Raw genomic sequence first — 16,225 nt, 5'->3', positions numbered from 1 at the left:
GGAAATGTGAACGTTAAAGGCACTTGTTTGAATGTGCTTATTTGTATACATACAAACCCTACTTTTCCTATGCCAACCTACACTCCTGCGTTGTCTGCCTTCTCTTCTATCCTTTAAATAGATGTTGTTTGTGACTACTGTCAGTGGTGAAAAAGATAAATCGGGGTAGATAGTGGTGACAGGACTAGGCTATATTGGTAATGTTAGATTTTAGGGAAGGCACACAAGTATTAATTACTGGATAATGACTTGGTCCTTAAAGAGTACGTGTCCATTGTCCATGCAGAGCAGGAGGAGCTGAGCAGATTGATATGTTGTTTTAAGGGATAAAGACTCAGTAAGACTTGAATCTTGTACACTATCGTTATTTGCCTTATCAATGACTTACAGCTATCTCTGTATACACACTTGCACAGAGAATGCTATCAATCACTGATAACCCCCCCCCCGTGTACAACTGAGCTCAGACATAGAAATGTATAAAGTTATAGGTATACATTTTACTGAATCTTCACCAACAAGACAATATATTAATCCGCTCAGCTACTCCTGCTCTATAACATGCTGCATGCAGGCTGCACTGCATGTTTATGGTGACCAGTTCTCTTTAAAGGGGTTGTCCAAAATTAGAAGTACAACACCTGTCCAAGGGTTTTCTGGTATTGCAGTTTAGCTTATATGAACCTCTGGACAGGTGTGCAGCTGTTTTCAGAAGAACACAACCATTTATTTTTTTCCAATCCTGGACAACCCCATTAATTGTAATCGCAGACAATGAACATACATGAGTATTCAGAAAATGAAAACCATTTGAAGGATGGTATACACCAGATGTGGTGAAACTACAACTCCCAGCATGCACACTTGCTCGTTTATTCTCGGAACTCCGCAAGAAATTAATGGAGCATGCTGGAAGTTGTAGTTTTACAACAGCTGAAGAATAAGGCTACGTCTACACAACGACATTTGTCGCGTGACAGGGCACAACTACACTGCAACATTTGTAGCGCAACATTTTTTTGCCCTAATGTCGCACGATAATTTTTATAATGACAGTCTATGGTGTCGCACTGCAACATGCTGCGACTGCGATGGAACAGTCACAGAAAAATCCATCTCGAATGGATTTTTTGCGACTGTTGCGTCGCAGTTGCAGCATATTGCAGTGCGACACCATAGACTGTCATTATAAAAATTGTCGCGCGATATTAGTCGTCGTGTAGACGTAGCCTCAATATGGACAGAAATACTGATAAAACAGATGTGTATTACATGTCCATATTTAGGTCTGGCTTGACCGGCTAAGCTTGGGTAAGGCTCTGTTCACATCTGCATTGTGGTTTCCATTATGCCATGATGCAATGCCAGATCTGTTACACAACAGACATCAATGGCGCCTGATGGACCCATACTGACCTGTTGGGTTTTCATTGTGGTGGCTGTGTGTTGTTTTTTTCCACCAAATATAATGCAGTATTAAACAGATGTTCCTGACAGACCCTCTGATGCAGATATGAGCACAGCCTAAAGGAGACAAGAATATCTCTGTTTTCTATTGAAATACAGGAGCCTCAAGGTACATGTTTATTTTTGATCAGTTGCTGCAGAGGCTGCAAACATTCGCCTCATTCAGAGGTTACTAAAAGCCAAATCTGAGTGTATCCACAAAAAAACTAAGTATGCACAAATGGCAGCACATCCAAACAAATGAAAAAGGTAGGCACAATACATCACTTCTTCATTGATGCAAAGCAGCAAGGATTAAAAACATAATGATCTAAAGCGCAAAAGAGGGCTTTAATGAACCCCAAAAATCACTAACACCCTTCACTCACACACACGCATAGGAAGATCACAGCCTAGAAATTGATCACAAGCCCCAAAATACTTATAACCAATAACAAAGATCAATGAATAATAATATCAATAACAAAGATCAATGAATAATAAAATAAATATCAAAAGTAGAGACTCAAATAATAATAATAAATGGATATCTCCCAAGTGTTACTAATAGCTGGGGTCAAATTAATGGATGTAGGGACAAGAGCCCCATGCGTATTGCCACCCCTTTGCGGCTTCCTAACACTGGGTTCACACCTGAGCGTTTTACAGCGCGTTCCTACGCGCTGTCAAAACGCTCAACAAGGAGAAACCAATGATTCCCTATGGGAATGGTTCACACCTGGGAGTTTTACAGGGCGATCGTACGCCCTACGCTCAAAAAAGTACATGAGCATCTTTGGGGCGTTTTGTCGCGCGTTCCCGTACATAGACATTCGGGAACGCGCAACAATGGGCGTTCGCTTGTCTCTGTATGTGCGATTGTAAACGCCGATACAATCGCGCATACAGAGCGCTCCTTTCGGAACGCTCAGGTGTGAACCCAGCCTAAGTTGTTCCCCTGAGGAAGCCACTGAGCGGTGCCGAAAGATGTTGGAGCTCTTATCCCCATTACCCCCTCCCGCATTGTTTCACCCAGGCTGTTACCCTTGAGTGATATCCATTTGTTATTATTTTTGAGTCTAAATTTTTGATATTCACATTAGTATTCATTGGTCTGTCTTTATTGGTTATATTTATTTTTGAACTTGTGATATATTGTTAGGCTGTAGACTTCCTATGCAAATTGGTGGTTTTGGGGGTTTATTATAGCCCTTGTGTGCTTTGGATGATTTTAATTGTTTTATTCCTTGCTGCTTTGTATCAATAAATAAATGTATTTCTTATCTTTTTTTTTTCTCATTTGGTTGTGCTGGCATTTGTGCATATTTCCTTTGTTTTCTGTGGATAACTTGTTTTGAAGTATTGCTGTAGCACCCATATTATTAAGTGGTACCTGCCATAGGTCTTATTGGCCCCAAATCTGATTGTAGCGAATGTTAAAAATGTGGTTTCTTTTGCGCTCTAGTGGTGCCGTAAGCAGAGGTGCCAAACAGGAACAAAAATGCCTAGCCGAGTGTGCTTGAAAGCAACAGTAGCTGTGCAGTAAGACTCCGAGGTTAATTAAAAAGGCATGTGCTACCAAAGGAACTATTGAAAGGAAAAGTCATTAATATGCCGCCAGACTGCATAGTCCCAGCACGGCTTCACGCATTCACATTAGCATCTGCCCCTAGCTTCCAGCTACGTTTATTGGTCAGCTATAGGAGAATTTGTTAGATTTCCAGAGGCTTGATGACGTTTTTTACTGGTTTTATTACTTATTTTATTAGCATATTTTTATGCATTTCTGCTTTATTCTAATTCTTCACTGTCATCAATATAGCATTGCTTTAGAGGGGGAAGCGAGCAGTAAAACTGCTAGATTTATTTTTATGATGCTTAAAGTCTTTTAAAACTGGGTAAAGATCCATTCTAAAAAGTTTTTCCTATTCTATATTTTTACCACTGTAATCGCTGAAGGAAGACATGCCAGAGCACATTAAATATTCAAATGGTCTTTAAACCACACATTTATCTCATCTCCTAGTGAATGAATTAATAAAATTGCACACCTGTCTGATGCGGCACAATACCAGAAGAAAATACCACACATGAAGCGTTAGAGGGCATAACATACTATGGTGCTGCTAATAATACGTTGTTAAATTCTTGTAAAATTAGATTTTATTTAGTATAAATGTATATAAATGACAGGGATTCCCTGCTTTGGTGTTGTGCACATTGCTCCATTTCAGTGGGTCCAATAGTGGAGCACAATGTGTATCTTTGGCTACTTTCACACTGGCGTTTTAGTTTCCGTTTGTGAGATCCGTTCAGGGCTCTCACAAGCGGTCCAAAACGGATCAGTTTTGCCCCAATGCATTCTGAATGGATAAGGATCCGCTCAGAATGCATCAGTTTGCCTCCGATCAGTCTCCATTCCGCTCTGGAGGAGGACACCAAAACGCTGCCTGCGTGTCCGCCTGACGATGCGGAGGCAAACGGATCCGTCCTGACTTACAATGTAAGTCAATGGGGACGGATCAGTTTTTACTGACCCAATATGGCACAATAGAAAACGGATCCGTCCTCCATTGACTTTCAATGGTGTTCAAGACTGATCTGTTTTGACTATGTTAAAGATAATACAAATGTATCCTTTCTGAACAGATGCATGCGGTTGTATTATCGGTGCGGATCCGTCTGTACAGATCCATGAGGGATCCGCACCAAACGCGAGTAGGAAAGTAGCCTTTCTTTGAACTTTCTATGGGCATTAAAAATAAACAACCATCCAAAAGCTTGTTACACATTAGATTATAATGTCTTGCCGAACTCATCAATTTTGGTGGGGTTGTGCAACTAACTAATTTGTATGAGAGAAGGATCGGGCAGTTGACTGTCAGCATGTCTGTTCCTTTTGTCTGGCAGTGGCTTACTCCTACCTTCCCTGCATGATTGGTCAAGCCTAGTGTGCATCTGTATCGGGGGTTGAGAGTGTCAGATCTCAGCTGTCTACAATGTATGACCAGCTTAAAGGGCCATGTGTTGATTGGTTTAAACCTACCGAAATAGTGCTGTTGTCACAGGCCATGGGGTGGATTTTGTAAATGACTGTCTAAGCACCTTGTCTGTTCAGTTTCGCTTCTCACCACAAATTTCTCTACTATCTGACAATCAGTGGGATAAAATAATTTCCTTATTATTATTATTATGGCCACTTTTTTTTCTACAGAGCTTTTTAGCAAATCTTCTAGCAATTTTTTTGGTGAAAAGTACAACTGGATCACCGAGTATTTTTTTTTTTTCTGGGATTTTAATACTGATTGTCTATCTAGTATCCAATAAGCACACCCGACAATTGGCTGTTTCAGAGTAGCGCAAGAAGTGTGCACCGAAATTACTGTCCCGTCTGTTGTGTAGTGGACATAGCTGGTTACTGTAGCGCGGAGAATGGGAGCAGCGCTGCAGTTCCAGCTCCATCCACTACACTTGGACTTGGCTGTATAGTTCCTGCATCAGAGCTACAGCAGAACAGCTAATTGACATGAGTGCTGGGTGTCAGATGCCTACAGATCAGATATTGATGGCCTATCGTGAGAACAAGCTATCGGTATTAAAATCCCGTAAAATTCCTTTAAGGCCAGGTTCACACAGGGCAATTTGGTACAATCCTGTGTGATGTATTTTTGAAACCACATCTTGATCCACAAGACAGGAGATATATTATAGGGTTTTCAGGGTTCAGAATATTGATGTCCTATCCACAGAAATGGCCATCAATGTTGGATTTGTTGGGGTGCAGCCTCTTCATTGCTTACCTGCTTCTACCTGCATGCCATTTTACTTAGAAGTTGCAGTGCAGTAATGTTTAGTTTGGTTAACTTGAACAGATTGAGGCTGCAATATCATGCGTCAATCTGATATTGTTCACCTGTCATGAGGAAAATGATCATCCATAGCACACTTCTATCAATACAAAAGTTGTTTTGAATTCCATGGAATTCGAGGTGTTGCACATCTCATTTTTTTATATGTATGTATTGTATATCCATCGATGACTTTTTTTCCTTATGCTGTTGAACAGATACGACTAGTTGGACCAAATGTCATTCATCTTGTATGGGGGTCATTTATGTTTAGATATACGCCACTTTTTGGCGTATATCTGTTGCAGATTCCGTCGCAAAGAGGATTTGCGGCCGAGTCTGCAGCTTCTTCCACGCCACGTATGCCAGTTCTAAAAACGGGGGGTGGCGTGTGGAGAGAAGAGGGAAGGCCGGCAGGCCTGTCTCATTTATAAGAAAATGATCTAAATATATGCCAGCAAGGTAGCTGGTGTAGATTAAAGACTGTTAGGCGACGGCAGTGGATGCGCCTAAGTTATGTAGAGGCCAGCACCTCCCTATAACTTAGGCGCATCAAGCGCCAGTGCAGGGTTATTAAGCACCAGCTTCTAAAACGCCAGTCTTAATCAATGACCCCATTTATGTCTAGAACCACAGTGGAAGGAATATACAGTAAATATGCACAGATGTCATGTGTGGTTCCATTTATTCTTGAACTTTCCTGAGGATGGGTTGTCAACATCCTCAACCTGGAAAAAAAACCTTTAAGGAAAGACTTGTCTCTTTTTGTAGTTCAAATCCCAAATGTACATTAAAAAAAAAAAAAAAAAACACGGTGGCGTCTACCTGGCCTAATTGTATTTCTGCCGCAGCTATGCAATGCCGCACTTGTTAATGACTAACACAACAGACACTCAGAAACCTGTTCTGGATGATGTTTATTTTGCCAAAGAATGGGTTAATGATAGGTGTGGGTTTGTACACTGTGCAAAATTATTTATTTCTGTGATTATATAAAAATAAATCTTTAAAGACTTAAAGCACTTGTTGGGAACTTTCTTTTGAAGCACCACATAGTATGTTTTTGTAGCGTTTTGTGACAAAGATATGCAAGACCAATTTATCAGTAGCAATGCTCTTATAAAATGCTGTATGCATCCTATTTATTAAAACCTTGCTTCAAAATCACGTGAATGTACATAGCTGGGCACTGGCACCTAATGCCTACCACCGTACAGGTACACCACAGGGATCTTACGAGCTCAGGAGTTGGGCCCGCAGCAGGAGCCAACTGTAATACACACTCAACCTCCTGCTGCAGCAGCCAAGATCGGAACTAGCTCTGCTTCCAGACGTTTAACCCCATAGATGTTGAAGTTATTAGGGAGTGCAAGATTGAAGTGGTTTATAGGTCAGGTTCCTTCTACACATCACTGTCCCCCCTACAAAGCAATCACAGGGTCCAGAAGGTAGCCAAGGCAACCAGAGGCCTAACAACGGCCTCCTGGGTTGCTGTGTTCACAAGCTGATTAAACCCTGCTAGATGTTAGAAGGCTTAGAATTTTAGAAGCAATTCTTTACATTTTCAAGAAAATTTCCAAAACCTGCATTTTTAAGGACCATTTCAGTTCTGAAATGACTTTAAGGGGCTTACATAATCACCCATAAATGAACCTATTTTTTAGAAACTACGTCCCTCAAATTATTAAAATCTGATTTAAGAAACTTTAACAGCAAAGCTAACCAATATTTTTAACCTGGTACCACAAATTTAACCTGAAAATTTTGGGTGGTGAAATTAGTTCTTAAAAAATTTACATTTTTGTGGCACACATACCAATTTATAAAAGGTTTTTGCTAACAAATTAATAAAAATTTTAGTCAAATTAAACTTTTAGACAGAATAATTTGTTCTTAAAATTGTTGATCAATTTATTTCAGAAAAAAGTGCACTAATTAAGTAGTACAACTTGGCACACCAGTTAGTCACAAAAAGTGTGTTTACAATAAAGTGCTAAAATTGAAGGTAAGTAAACAAAAGCTACTGCTAGGAGCAGCATGCAACAAACTGGGGATACAGGTCCTTCAAAAAATTTTTGCATATTGTGATAAAGTTCATTATTTTCTGTAATGTACTGATAAACATTAGACTTTCATATATTTTAGATTCATTACACACAACTGAAGTAGTTCAAGCCTTTTATTGTTTTAATATTGATGATTTTGGCATACAGCTCATGAAAACCCAAAATTCCTATCTCAAAAAATTAGCATATCATGAAAAGGTTCTCTAAACGAGCTATTAACCTAATCATCTGAATCAACTAATTAACTCTAAACACTTGCAAAAGATTCCTGAGGCTTTTAAAAACTCCCAGCCTGGTTCATTACTCAAAACCGCAATCATGGGTAAGACTGCCGACCTGACTGCTGTCCAGAAGGCCATCATTGACACCCTCAAGCAAGAGGGTAAGACACAGAAAGAAATTTCTGAACGAATAGGCTGTTCCCAGAGTGCTGTATCAAGGCACCTCAGTGGGAAGTCTGTGGGAAGGAAAAAGTGTGGCAGAAAACGCTGCACAACGAGAAGAGGTGACTGGACCCTGAGGAAGATTGTGGAGAAGGACCGATTCCAGACCTTGGGGGACCTGCGGAAGCAGTGGACTGAGTCTGGAGTAGAAACATCCAGAGCCACCATGTACAGGCGTGTGCAGGAAATGGGCTACAGGTGCCATCAAGCCACTTTTGAACCAGAAACAGCGGCAGAAGCGCCTGACCTGGGCTACAGAGAAGCAGCACTGGACTGTTGCTTAGTGGTCCAAAGTACTTTTTTCGGATGAAAACAAATTTTGCATGTCATTCGGAAATCAAGGTGCCAGAGTCTGGAGGAAGACTGGGGAGAGGAAAATGCCAAAATGCCTGAAGTCCAGTGTCAAGTACCCACAGTCAGTGATGGTCTGGGGTGCCATGTCAGCTGCTGGTGTTGGTCCACTGTGTTTTATCAAGGGCCGGGTCAATGCAGCTAGCTATCAGGAGATTTTGGAGCACTTCATGCTTCCATCTGCTGAAAAGCTTTATGGAGATGAAGATTTCATTTTTCAGCACGACCTGGCACCTGCTCACAGTGCCACAACCACTGGTAAACGGTTTACTGACCATGGTATTACTGTGCTCAATTGGCGTGCCAACTCTCCTGACCTGAACCCCATAGAGAATCTGTGGGATATTGGGAAGAGAAAGTTGAGAGACGCAAGACCCAACACTCTGGATGAGCTTAAGGCCGCTATCGAAGCATCCTGGGCCTCCATAACACCTCAGCAGTGCCACAGGCTGATTACCTCCATGCCACGCCGCATTGAAGCAGTCATTTCTGCAAAAGGATTCCCGACCAAGTATTGAGTGCATAACTGAACATAATTATTTGAAGGTCGACTTTTTTTTGTATTAAAAACACTTTTCTTTTATTGGTCAGATGAAATATGCAATTTTTTTTAGATAGGAATTTTGGGTTTTCATGAGCTGTATGCCAAAATCATCAATATTAAAACAATAAAAGGCTTGAACTACTTCAGTTGTGTGTAATGAATCTAAAATATATGAAAGTCTAATGTTTATAAGTACATTACAGAAAATAATGAACTTTATCACAATATGCTAATTTTTTTAGAAGGACCTGTATAAGATGTGTGGAGTAGGTTACAGATAAATGTGCAGTTTACAGTCTACACCATCCAATTTGCATCCAATATTCCAGGGATCTTAAAGCAATTATTAATGCACAGACCAGGATGTTTGCGGCAGGTTTCACAGCTCATTTGCATGTCTTTCCCATATGCCCATGTTTATGCAAATTAGTTTTTACATGACAAAATTGTATAGAAAGGTTATTGAATATTATGTTAGGACAATCAGAAAACTTTCTCTCCCTAATTTATATTGATCTAGGTGCACAGGTCCACCCAAGCCATCCAATAGATCTAAAGTAACTTTGAGGCTTACTGGGGCTCAGTCAGATGAGAGCTGGTTTGGAATGTCTCATAGTGCACAAGGCTGTCATTGTAAAGTATGCAGACTAAGCCGGTCATCTGTCTCATGGATAGATTGATGGCTTGCATATACCTGTCTTTTGGCATATAGCCTTTGTGTGGTTGTTTATTGTATGTCATAGATAATAGGAGTCCAAGACGTATCCAGCTATCCTCTTAATGCTGTTTCCAAACCATTTTGATGGGTTTTCCATCAATTTCAAACTTTTTTTTTTTTGTGAACCAGACAACCTCTTCTCTTCCGAGCAGGGGGTGCCTGGGGTTCTCCCATTGACTTCCATTGTGCTCGGTAGAACACACGAGCATACCGATGTGTTCGGCCAGAGCACACGAGCACTTTTTTTGCTCGATCAACACTAGACTTCAACTTTTTACTAAACACCACCCTTGTGCAGCTAACATTCTCAACTGGCTTTTTAGGTTGTCAGTGTTAACACCTTCAATGAATTGCTCTTTCAAAGTTTTGTCTTGGTTCTCTGCCTCACGGGGGCCTACCTGAACCACAGCTCTAAGGGCTTCTTGTAAAGACCATGCAAAGTCTCTGAGTGACTCACCGGTTCGTTATTTCTTGCTGAAGAACCTCATTTTGACCTCGGACATGGTCTTGGGTTCAAAGGTGGTGTACAGTCTCTCAAAGATCTGTCCCAGTGTTCTTCTTTTAGAGCTAGGCCAGGACTTTACCTCCCGGATTGCGGCTCCCTCTTATTGGGCTAGGAGTATTTCCATTTGCTGCTCTGTGGCGACAGGGTACAATCTGAACAAGGCACACATTTTCTCTTTAAAGTCTCTTAGAGTGTGATTTTCCCCAGAGTATCGGGGGAACCAAGGAGCCAAAAAGTAGTAGGGCATGGTTAGTGGCCTCATGCTGGCTTCTGCAGCAGCTGGTGGTGCACTGGAGCCAGCGGCGGCTGCTACAGGGGATCCGCTGAGGTCAGGCTGCGCGTCTTCTTCTGGGGCAGACATGATAATGACAGTTTATTTAAATGCTGCAGGCCAAATTTGACTTGATACACTTTTTGAATGGGGTTGCTTTGGGCAACAGTTGTGGGTGTATGGCCCCTTTAAGACGCGCGATGCGGGCCGGAGATACACTTGAGGAAAGTTCTTACTAAATGCCCCCTTGTTACTGATGGGGGACTTTTACAGGCTGAGTGGTAAGGTCGGGGCCTGTACTTGCGTTTATCCCCGTGGAGGTTGGCTGGCAATGCGACAATCCTCCTCTCTCTTGCACGCATCAGATCTCGCAATGCGCAAGAGTACGTCACACACAAGTCCTGTGCGCAGCATCTCTTCAATGCGATTTTCAGCCAGGAGGGGCGGTGTTACACTTTGCATACAGCTCGGTCTCTCCAGACCATTACAAGAGTGGTAGGCGGCAACCTTAATGCTTGCTTTGCATATGGGGCGTTGCACCAACTTTTCCCGCACTGGAACGGGGTGTAACTTGTTTTTTTCCCCCCACCAGGCTGCTCTGTGATGGCGCAGCAAACAACTACAAGTCCCTTAACTACAAGCCATCTTAAGTGCAAAACAGTCCATTGAAACACAGCAAGCAGCGGTATTGACTCTTTAAAAAATCAACAATTTTGCAGTTTTAAAAATGCGATTTTGTACTAGGAGTGTAGTGCAGGCAGTCTATAAGCAGCCTAAACAGTTCTTTGGCCCAATAAAAGCAATAAAACAGTTGGGGCTCATTCACAATAGGCAGTCTATAATGATGCAGGGTTTTGCAAATGCTGTACATACAGTTCATTAAAGGCATAAAGGAATGTATCGCATCCTGTTCGTGACGCCAAGATTAATTATGCGGTATGCCAGACCGACAGGGGAATTATACGTGAGGTAATGGTGTGAACGTTAGGTGGGCCGAGTTAAATACAGTTCTGGTTACTCACGGTTATGTCGTCCCTGGGCAGGCTCGCATAAGTGATAAGGAGAACGGCACAGAAATTCTCTGGGGCACACTCTGGTGTAAAAGGACACAGGTCAGATGGTGGTTCGAGGTGCCCTTGATGGTCTGTATTAATGTGCCTATGGCAAGGTCCCTTGTAGTCATGACGCCAGTACCTTTTGTGGTGTTAACTGAGGAACTGGAGACTGAGGCAAGGATGGTGCAATGCAACTTATAACTTTTACTGAACATTGCTCCTAGTAACAGTAACATCCAAGTATTAAACAGTCTCTCTAAGATAGACAGAGGTAAAGCTGGAACAGGTCCACTGCTGACAGGTGTGATGTCTGTCTCTCTAGCTATTAAAGGGAGCCTGTCAACTCCATATGGCCATATACAGTGCTTACATGGCTCTGTAGCACAGCTATACAGGATTGTAATGGTACCTTTTGTCTTTGTCTTTAGACTTGCACCAGCAGGAAAAACGAAGTTTAATTCATATCCCAGTGCAGGTTAGTGAGGTTGCTGAAGGCTAGTGAATCCTTCACTTGTAACTCCAAAGGCCCTAAGGCGCTTATAGCGATGGCCGTAACCCTTTGGGGGTCTCTTTCTTTAGTATTTTCTGAATTAATATACTGCTGAGTATGTGGCCCACTTCAGCTCTGTGCTGAAGACTGGCTGAGAGATAAAGACTGCTAGACTGCACACTCACTGTAGACTCCACACCCACTCTAAACTGAACTGGACTGCACTAGCTAGGCCTGAGCTGGGCTATATATATGGGAGGTGTTATCTACCCCTAGTGGTAGGCTCAGTGTAATGCAATCTAATACACCTGTAGGCAGGGATTCTGCATAAAGATGCATTGCAGCATAAGACAGGTTATGTAAAACATACAAAGCATAACACAACAACTTTGCAGTACCCACAAGAGTAGTAGGACACTGCACAAGGAGGATATGAGAAATTGTGGGTCATCCTTGCTAGCAGAGTCAATAGCAGAAGCGACAGTGGAATAGCCATCTTCCACTGTATAAATTCTTTTGGACATTTTTGAGTAGTGTCAAGTCCTAAAAAGTTGTGATGCAGTAATTGGGTAACTTGTGTGCTATAAAATACAGTATACAATGATTTTGTACACAACTAGCTTTGTGACCACCAATTTGGCACAAAAAAGTGGCACACCAGTTAGGTAATGTGTACGCTATGAAATACAGTATATTCTAAGTAGCCCACTGCTATTTTAACTTTTTTTAGTTTTGTACAAAAAATAAAAAAATGAGGAAGTGAAGGGATCACAGGTGATTCCAGATGGGCCATACATGCCTAATCAGCCCACATAGACAGGCTGACTATGAAGAAGATAGGAGCTGCACATAGAGGAGCAGAGGGGGTCGCATTGAATGGCTAAGATACTGGGGTGGTGGTTGAGGTTCAGCTTAGAATGACCAAGAGCAGCAATCACTGGTACGGGACCACTGCGATTGGTCCTGCGGAATTTGGCACTCTGCTGTTCATGACTGGATTGTCATTTGTCACTACTAACAGCAACAGTTTAAAGTCATTCCGTAAATGTATGACATGAAGCACTAACGTTACGTTTGCCTTGCCGTACGTTTATAGCATGGTGCGGAAAAGGGTTAAAAAAAACACATGATTTTATGATACAAAAGTAGCACAACAAAAAAAATAACTATATACACTTAGTATTCTTGTAATCCTACTGGTACCTCAGGTGCCAAAATGGAGCTACATCCTTTCTGAGACCTGCATATACCTGTTTATGACCACATATGGGGTATTGTATTCAGGAGAAATTATGTAAATATTTATAGGGTGCTTTTTCTCCTGTTAAATGGGTTGTCCTACGAAATATATTCTACAGTTTTCAAACCAGCACCTGGATCTGAATACTTTTATTATTGCATGTAATTAAAAATGTATCATAGCCATTGAGTTATTCAATAAAAATGGATATCTGTATAACGCCACCTTCTGTTTTTTTTTTTTTTTTTCCTCATTTCTTTGACCTGTTCACTGAGAAGGCCGCACATGCTCAGTTTCATCCTTCATCTGCCTCCTGAGCTGTGATAGGGTAGAGCATGGACACACCCCCTTAGCTGCAGCAGAAAAGACACTCCCCTTGAGCTGCCAGCTTGATATGAATCTAGCAGAGCAATGAATGGGGAGATTTCTGGATCCATGTGAGGTACAGGGCTGGTTCTAGCTTTGTTAGAAAGAGGTTGCAATGTACTATATGATGTTTGATTTTCATTTTTTACATTAATCATAGGATAACCCCTTTAACCTTTGCAAAAATTAAAAATTTGCACCTAAAACTGCATATTATTGAAGACATAGGAAGACATTTATTCTGAATTATACATCAATTTTTGGCGTATTAATGTCTCCGAATTTATCGCAGTAAAATCTGTGACTTTTTCTCACGCCAGTTTATCACAGTGCCAAAAAAGGTGGCGTGGGCGCAGAAGAAGGCTGGCCGTCCGCCAGTTTTTGGTTGTGGAAAATTTCTTAAATCTATGCCAGCAAGGGAGCTGGCGTAGATTTTAGTATGTCGCATGGCCTGCTGGAGGAAGCATCAAAGTTATGTAGAGGTCTGCGCCTCCACGTAACTTTGGTGCATCCACCGGCAGCGCGGAGGGACTAAGGCTAGCATCTAAATCGCTGGTCTTAATATATGTCCCCCATAATTTTTAATTTTCACTCTCAATCTTAGAAATCCTATGAAACACCTGTGGGATCAAAATTCTCACTATAACCATAGATGAATTCCTTGTGGGTTGTAGTTTCCAAAGTGGAGTCTTTTGGTGGATGTTGCTTATGTTTTGGCACCTAAAGGCCTCTGCAAACCTGAAATGGTTCCTGAAACGCATCCTAAAAAAATGGAGACCCCAAAGATCCAAAGTTTAAAACCATGTAAAAGCACTAATAAAACCCCGAAACCAGGGTTTCGCCCACTACTGGATTCTTCCAGTAATCACAAAAACAACACTACAGATTCATTGTCATGTGATTTCATAGAAAAGGGTTCCCATGAGCCCTGTGGGTTATTGAACCCTGATCATGGCTTCTCCAGAACAAACCACTTTTATGTAAGAGAAGGAAAATTGATTGCAGGTTGCTCAAAATTATGTAAAAAGCCCTAAACATAGTATCTATAGAACTACAGGACAGGAATTTGGGAATGCTTTACCCATCATTACATCAAGCTTCTTTAAGGCAGGAATGGCACATTTACAGGGGTTCCCTTACTTTAAAAAGGTTAGGAAGAAATGCAATTTAATCTGAGCCAGTCATTCAAAACTGTCTGTCCAGGGTATATGGAGCTCAGACTCCTATAAAAGTATATGAAGGTACAAGATTTATATTTTAAAAAAATTCAAGAGTTATTTTACGATCCTTGCTTCATGCAGTGTGCAAGAACAGCTGAAAGTGTTATACCAATCTTCATCAGCACTTGGAGGCAGGAGCAGCAAGGCTGACCTTAGAAAAGACCTGATGAAAAGCGGGTCACCTTCACAATGCCAGAGAACAGCACAAAAACAGGGTATAGTTACTAATACAATTCTGACATGTTATGGGCCACAATCCTGATGAGCATCAGCAACTCTTCTCCTGAGGTCCTCAGAAATCTCCTTTTGTTTTTGCCATGATACACTTCTACAAATATGTTGTGAAGATCTGACTTTGATAGATCCCTGTTCTTTAAATAAAACGGGTCACCCACTCACACCTGATTGTCATCCTAATTGAAAACACCTAATTTCACCTTCAAAGTATCTGCTAATCCTGAAGGTTCATATACTTTTGCCGCATAAATAAATAAATGAGCAAGTCTAATCATTTTGGCTCATTTGTTTGATTTGGTTATCTTCATCTACTTTTAGGACTTGGGTCAAATTTATGCAATAATATACAAAATTCTGAAGGGTTCACAAACTTTCATCCACTGTGTTCTATATAGCAGATTCTGAATTACACAGGTATTCTTCTCTATCAGCTTGCTTCTAGGGAAGAATGTCTGACATAAGGCAACTGACAGAGCACTGAGACTCCATATGCCACTGTAAATCCTGTGTACGGCACACAGATCTGGTATGTGCACTGGGTCTTATTCTGCTTTTACAAGCATTTTCAGTTTGATCATTTGCTTTGCTCTGTAATGTCCATTTCCTGTTGCAGAATTTTCATCCTTCCAGTTCTCCACCCTCTGCACATTTCTCGGTTCCCTTCTGTGATTTCATGCCTATTTGAGCATGTTATTTTTGTTTTTGCTAATTCTCTAATTTCATTCTTGTTCCTAATTAGTGGTTGGAGACCGTTCTGTAGAAAATGAGCGTAAGGTACTGATGCACACAACAGTAAAGTCTAATTAACCCCTGAGGTTAGTCTCAATTTAAATTTAATAGTTTTCACATGTTTTTCATATAAAATGTGCAATGACACCAAAGGTCCAATGAATGTGGCATATATGATTTCACACATCCTGTAGATGCCTGTCTGATCAACAAAGCAAATAAGGTTGACTTGTAGGAGGCTTGTAATTTTATCATTTCCCGAATCAAAGGGTAAGGCTCATATTCCAATGACTCATTTAAGTTAGTGGTCAAAAGTGCAGTTACCTCTATCATCATCTCTTATTTTCAACTAGTTATTCGCACTGGCACCCACAGTAGTGTACAACAAACAACAGTAAAATTCCACCCACCTCCCTTATCGCTTCCTAAAATAACATTCTTTCTCAATTTTTGGCTAATTCTATCCAAGACATGCTGCCAGCATACTGAAGGATCAAATTACAAGCTCCCATAGGTCTAGAGTGAGCTGCAATGTGAGAGAAGCAGAGGAACAAACACCCACTGCTGGAGCTAACAGTAAGTTTTCTCTCTCACTCCAAGTGCTTTATTCACATCTATACTGCTCATTATTTTTCTTTAACGACCTCTATGGCAGTGTTCCTCAACTCCAGTCCTCAGGCCCACCTGCTGGTCATG

Source organism: Bufo gargarizans, chromosome 1 (assembly GCF_014858855.1).
Source record: "Bufo gargarizans isolate SCDJY-AF-19 chromosome 1, ASM1485885v1, whole genome shotgun sequence".
Lineage (NCBI taxonomy): Eukaryota > Metazoa > Chordata > Amphibia > Anura > Bufonidae > Bufo > Bufo gargarizans.
Note: the sequence above shows the minus strand (reverse complement) of the source record.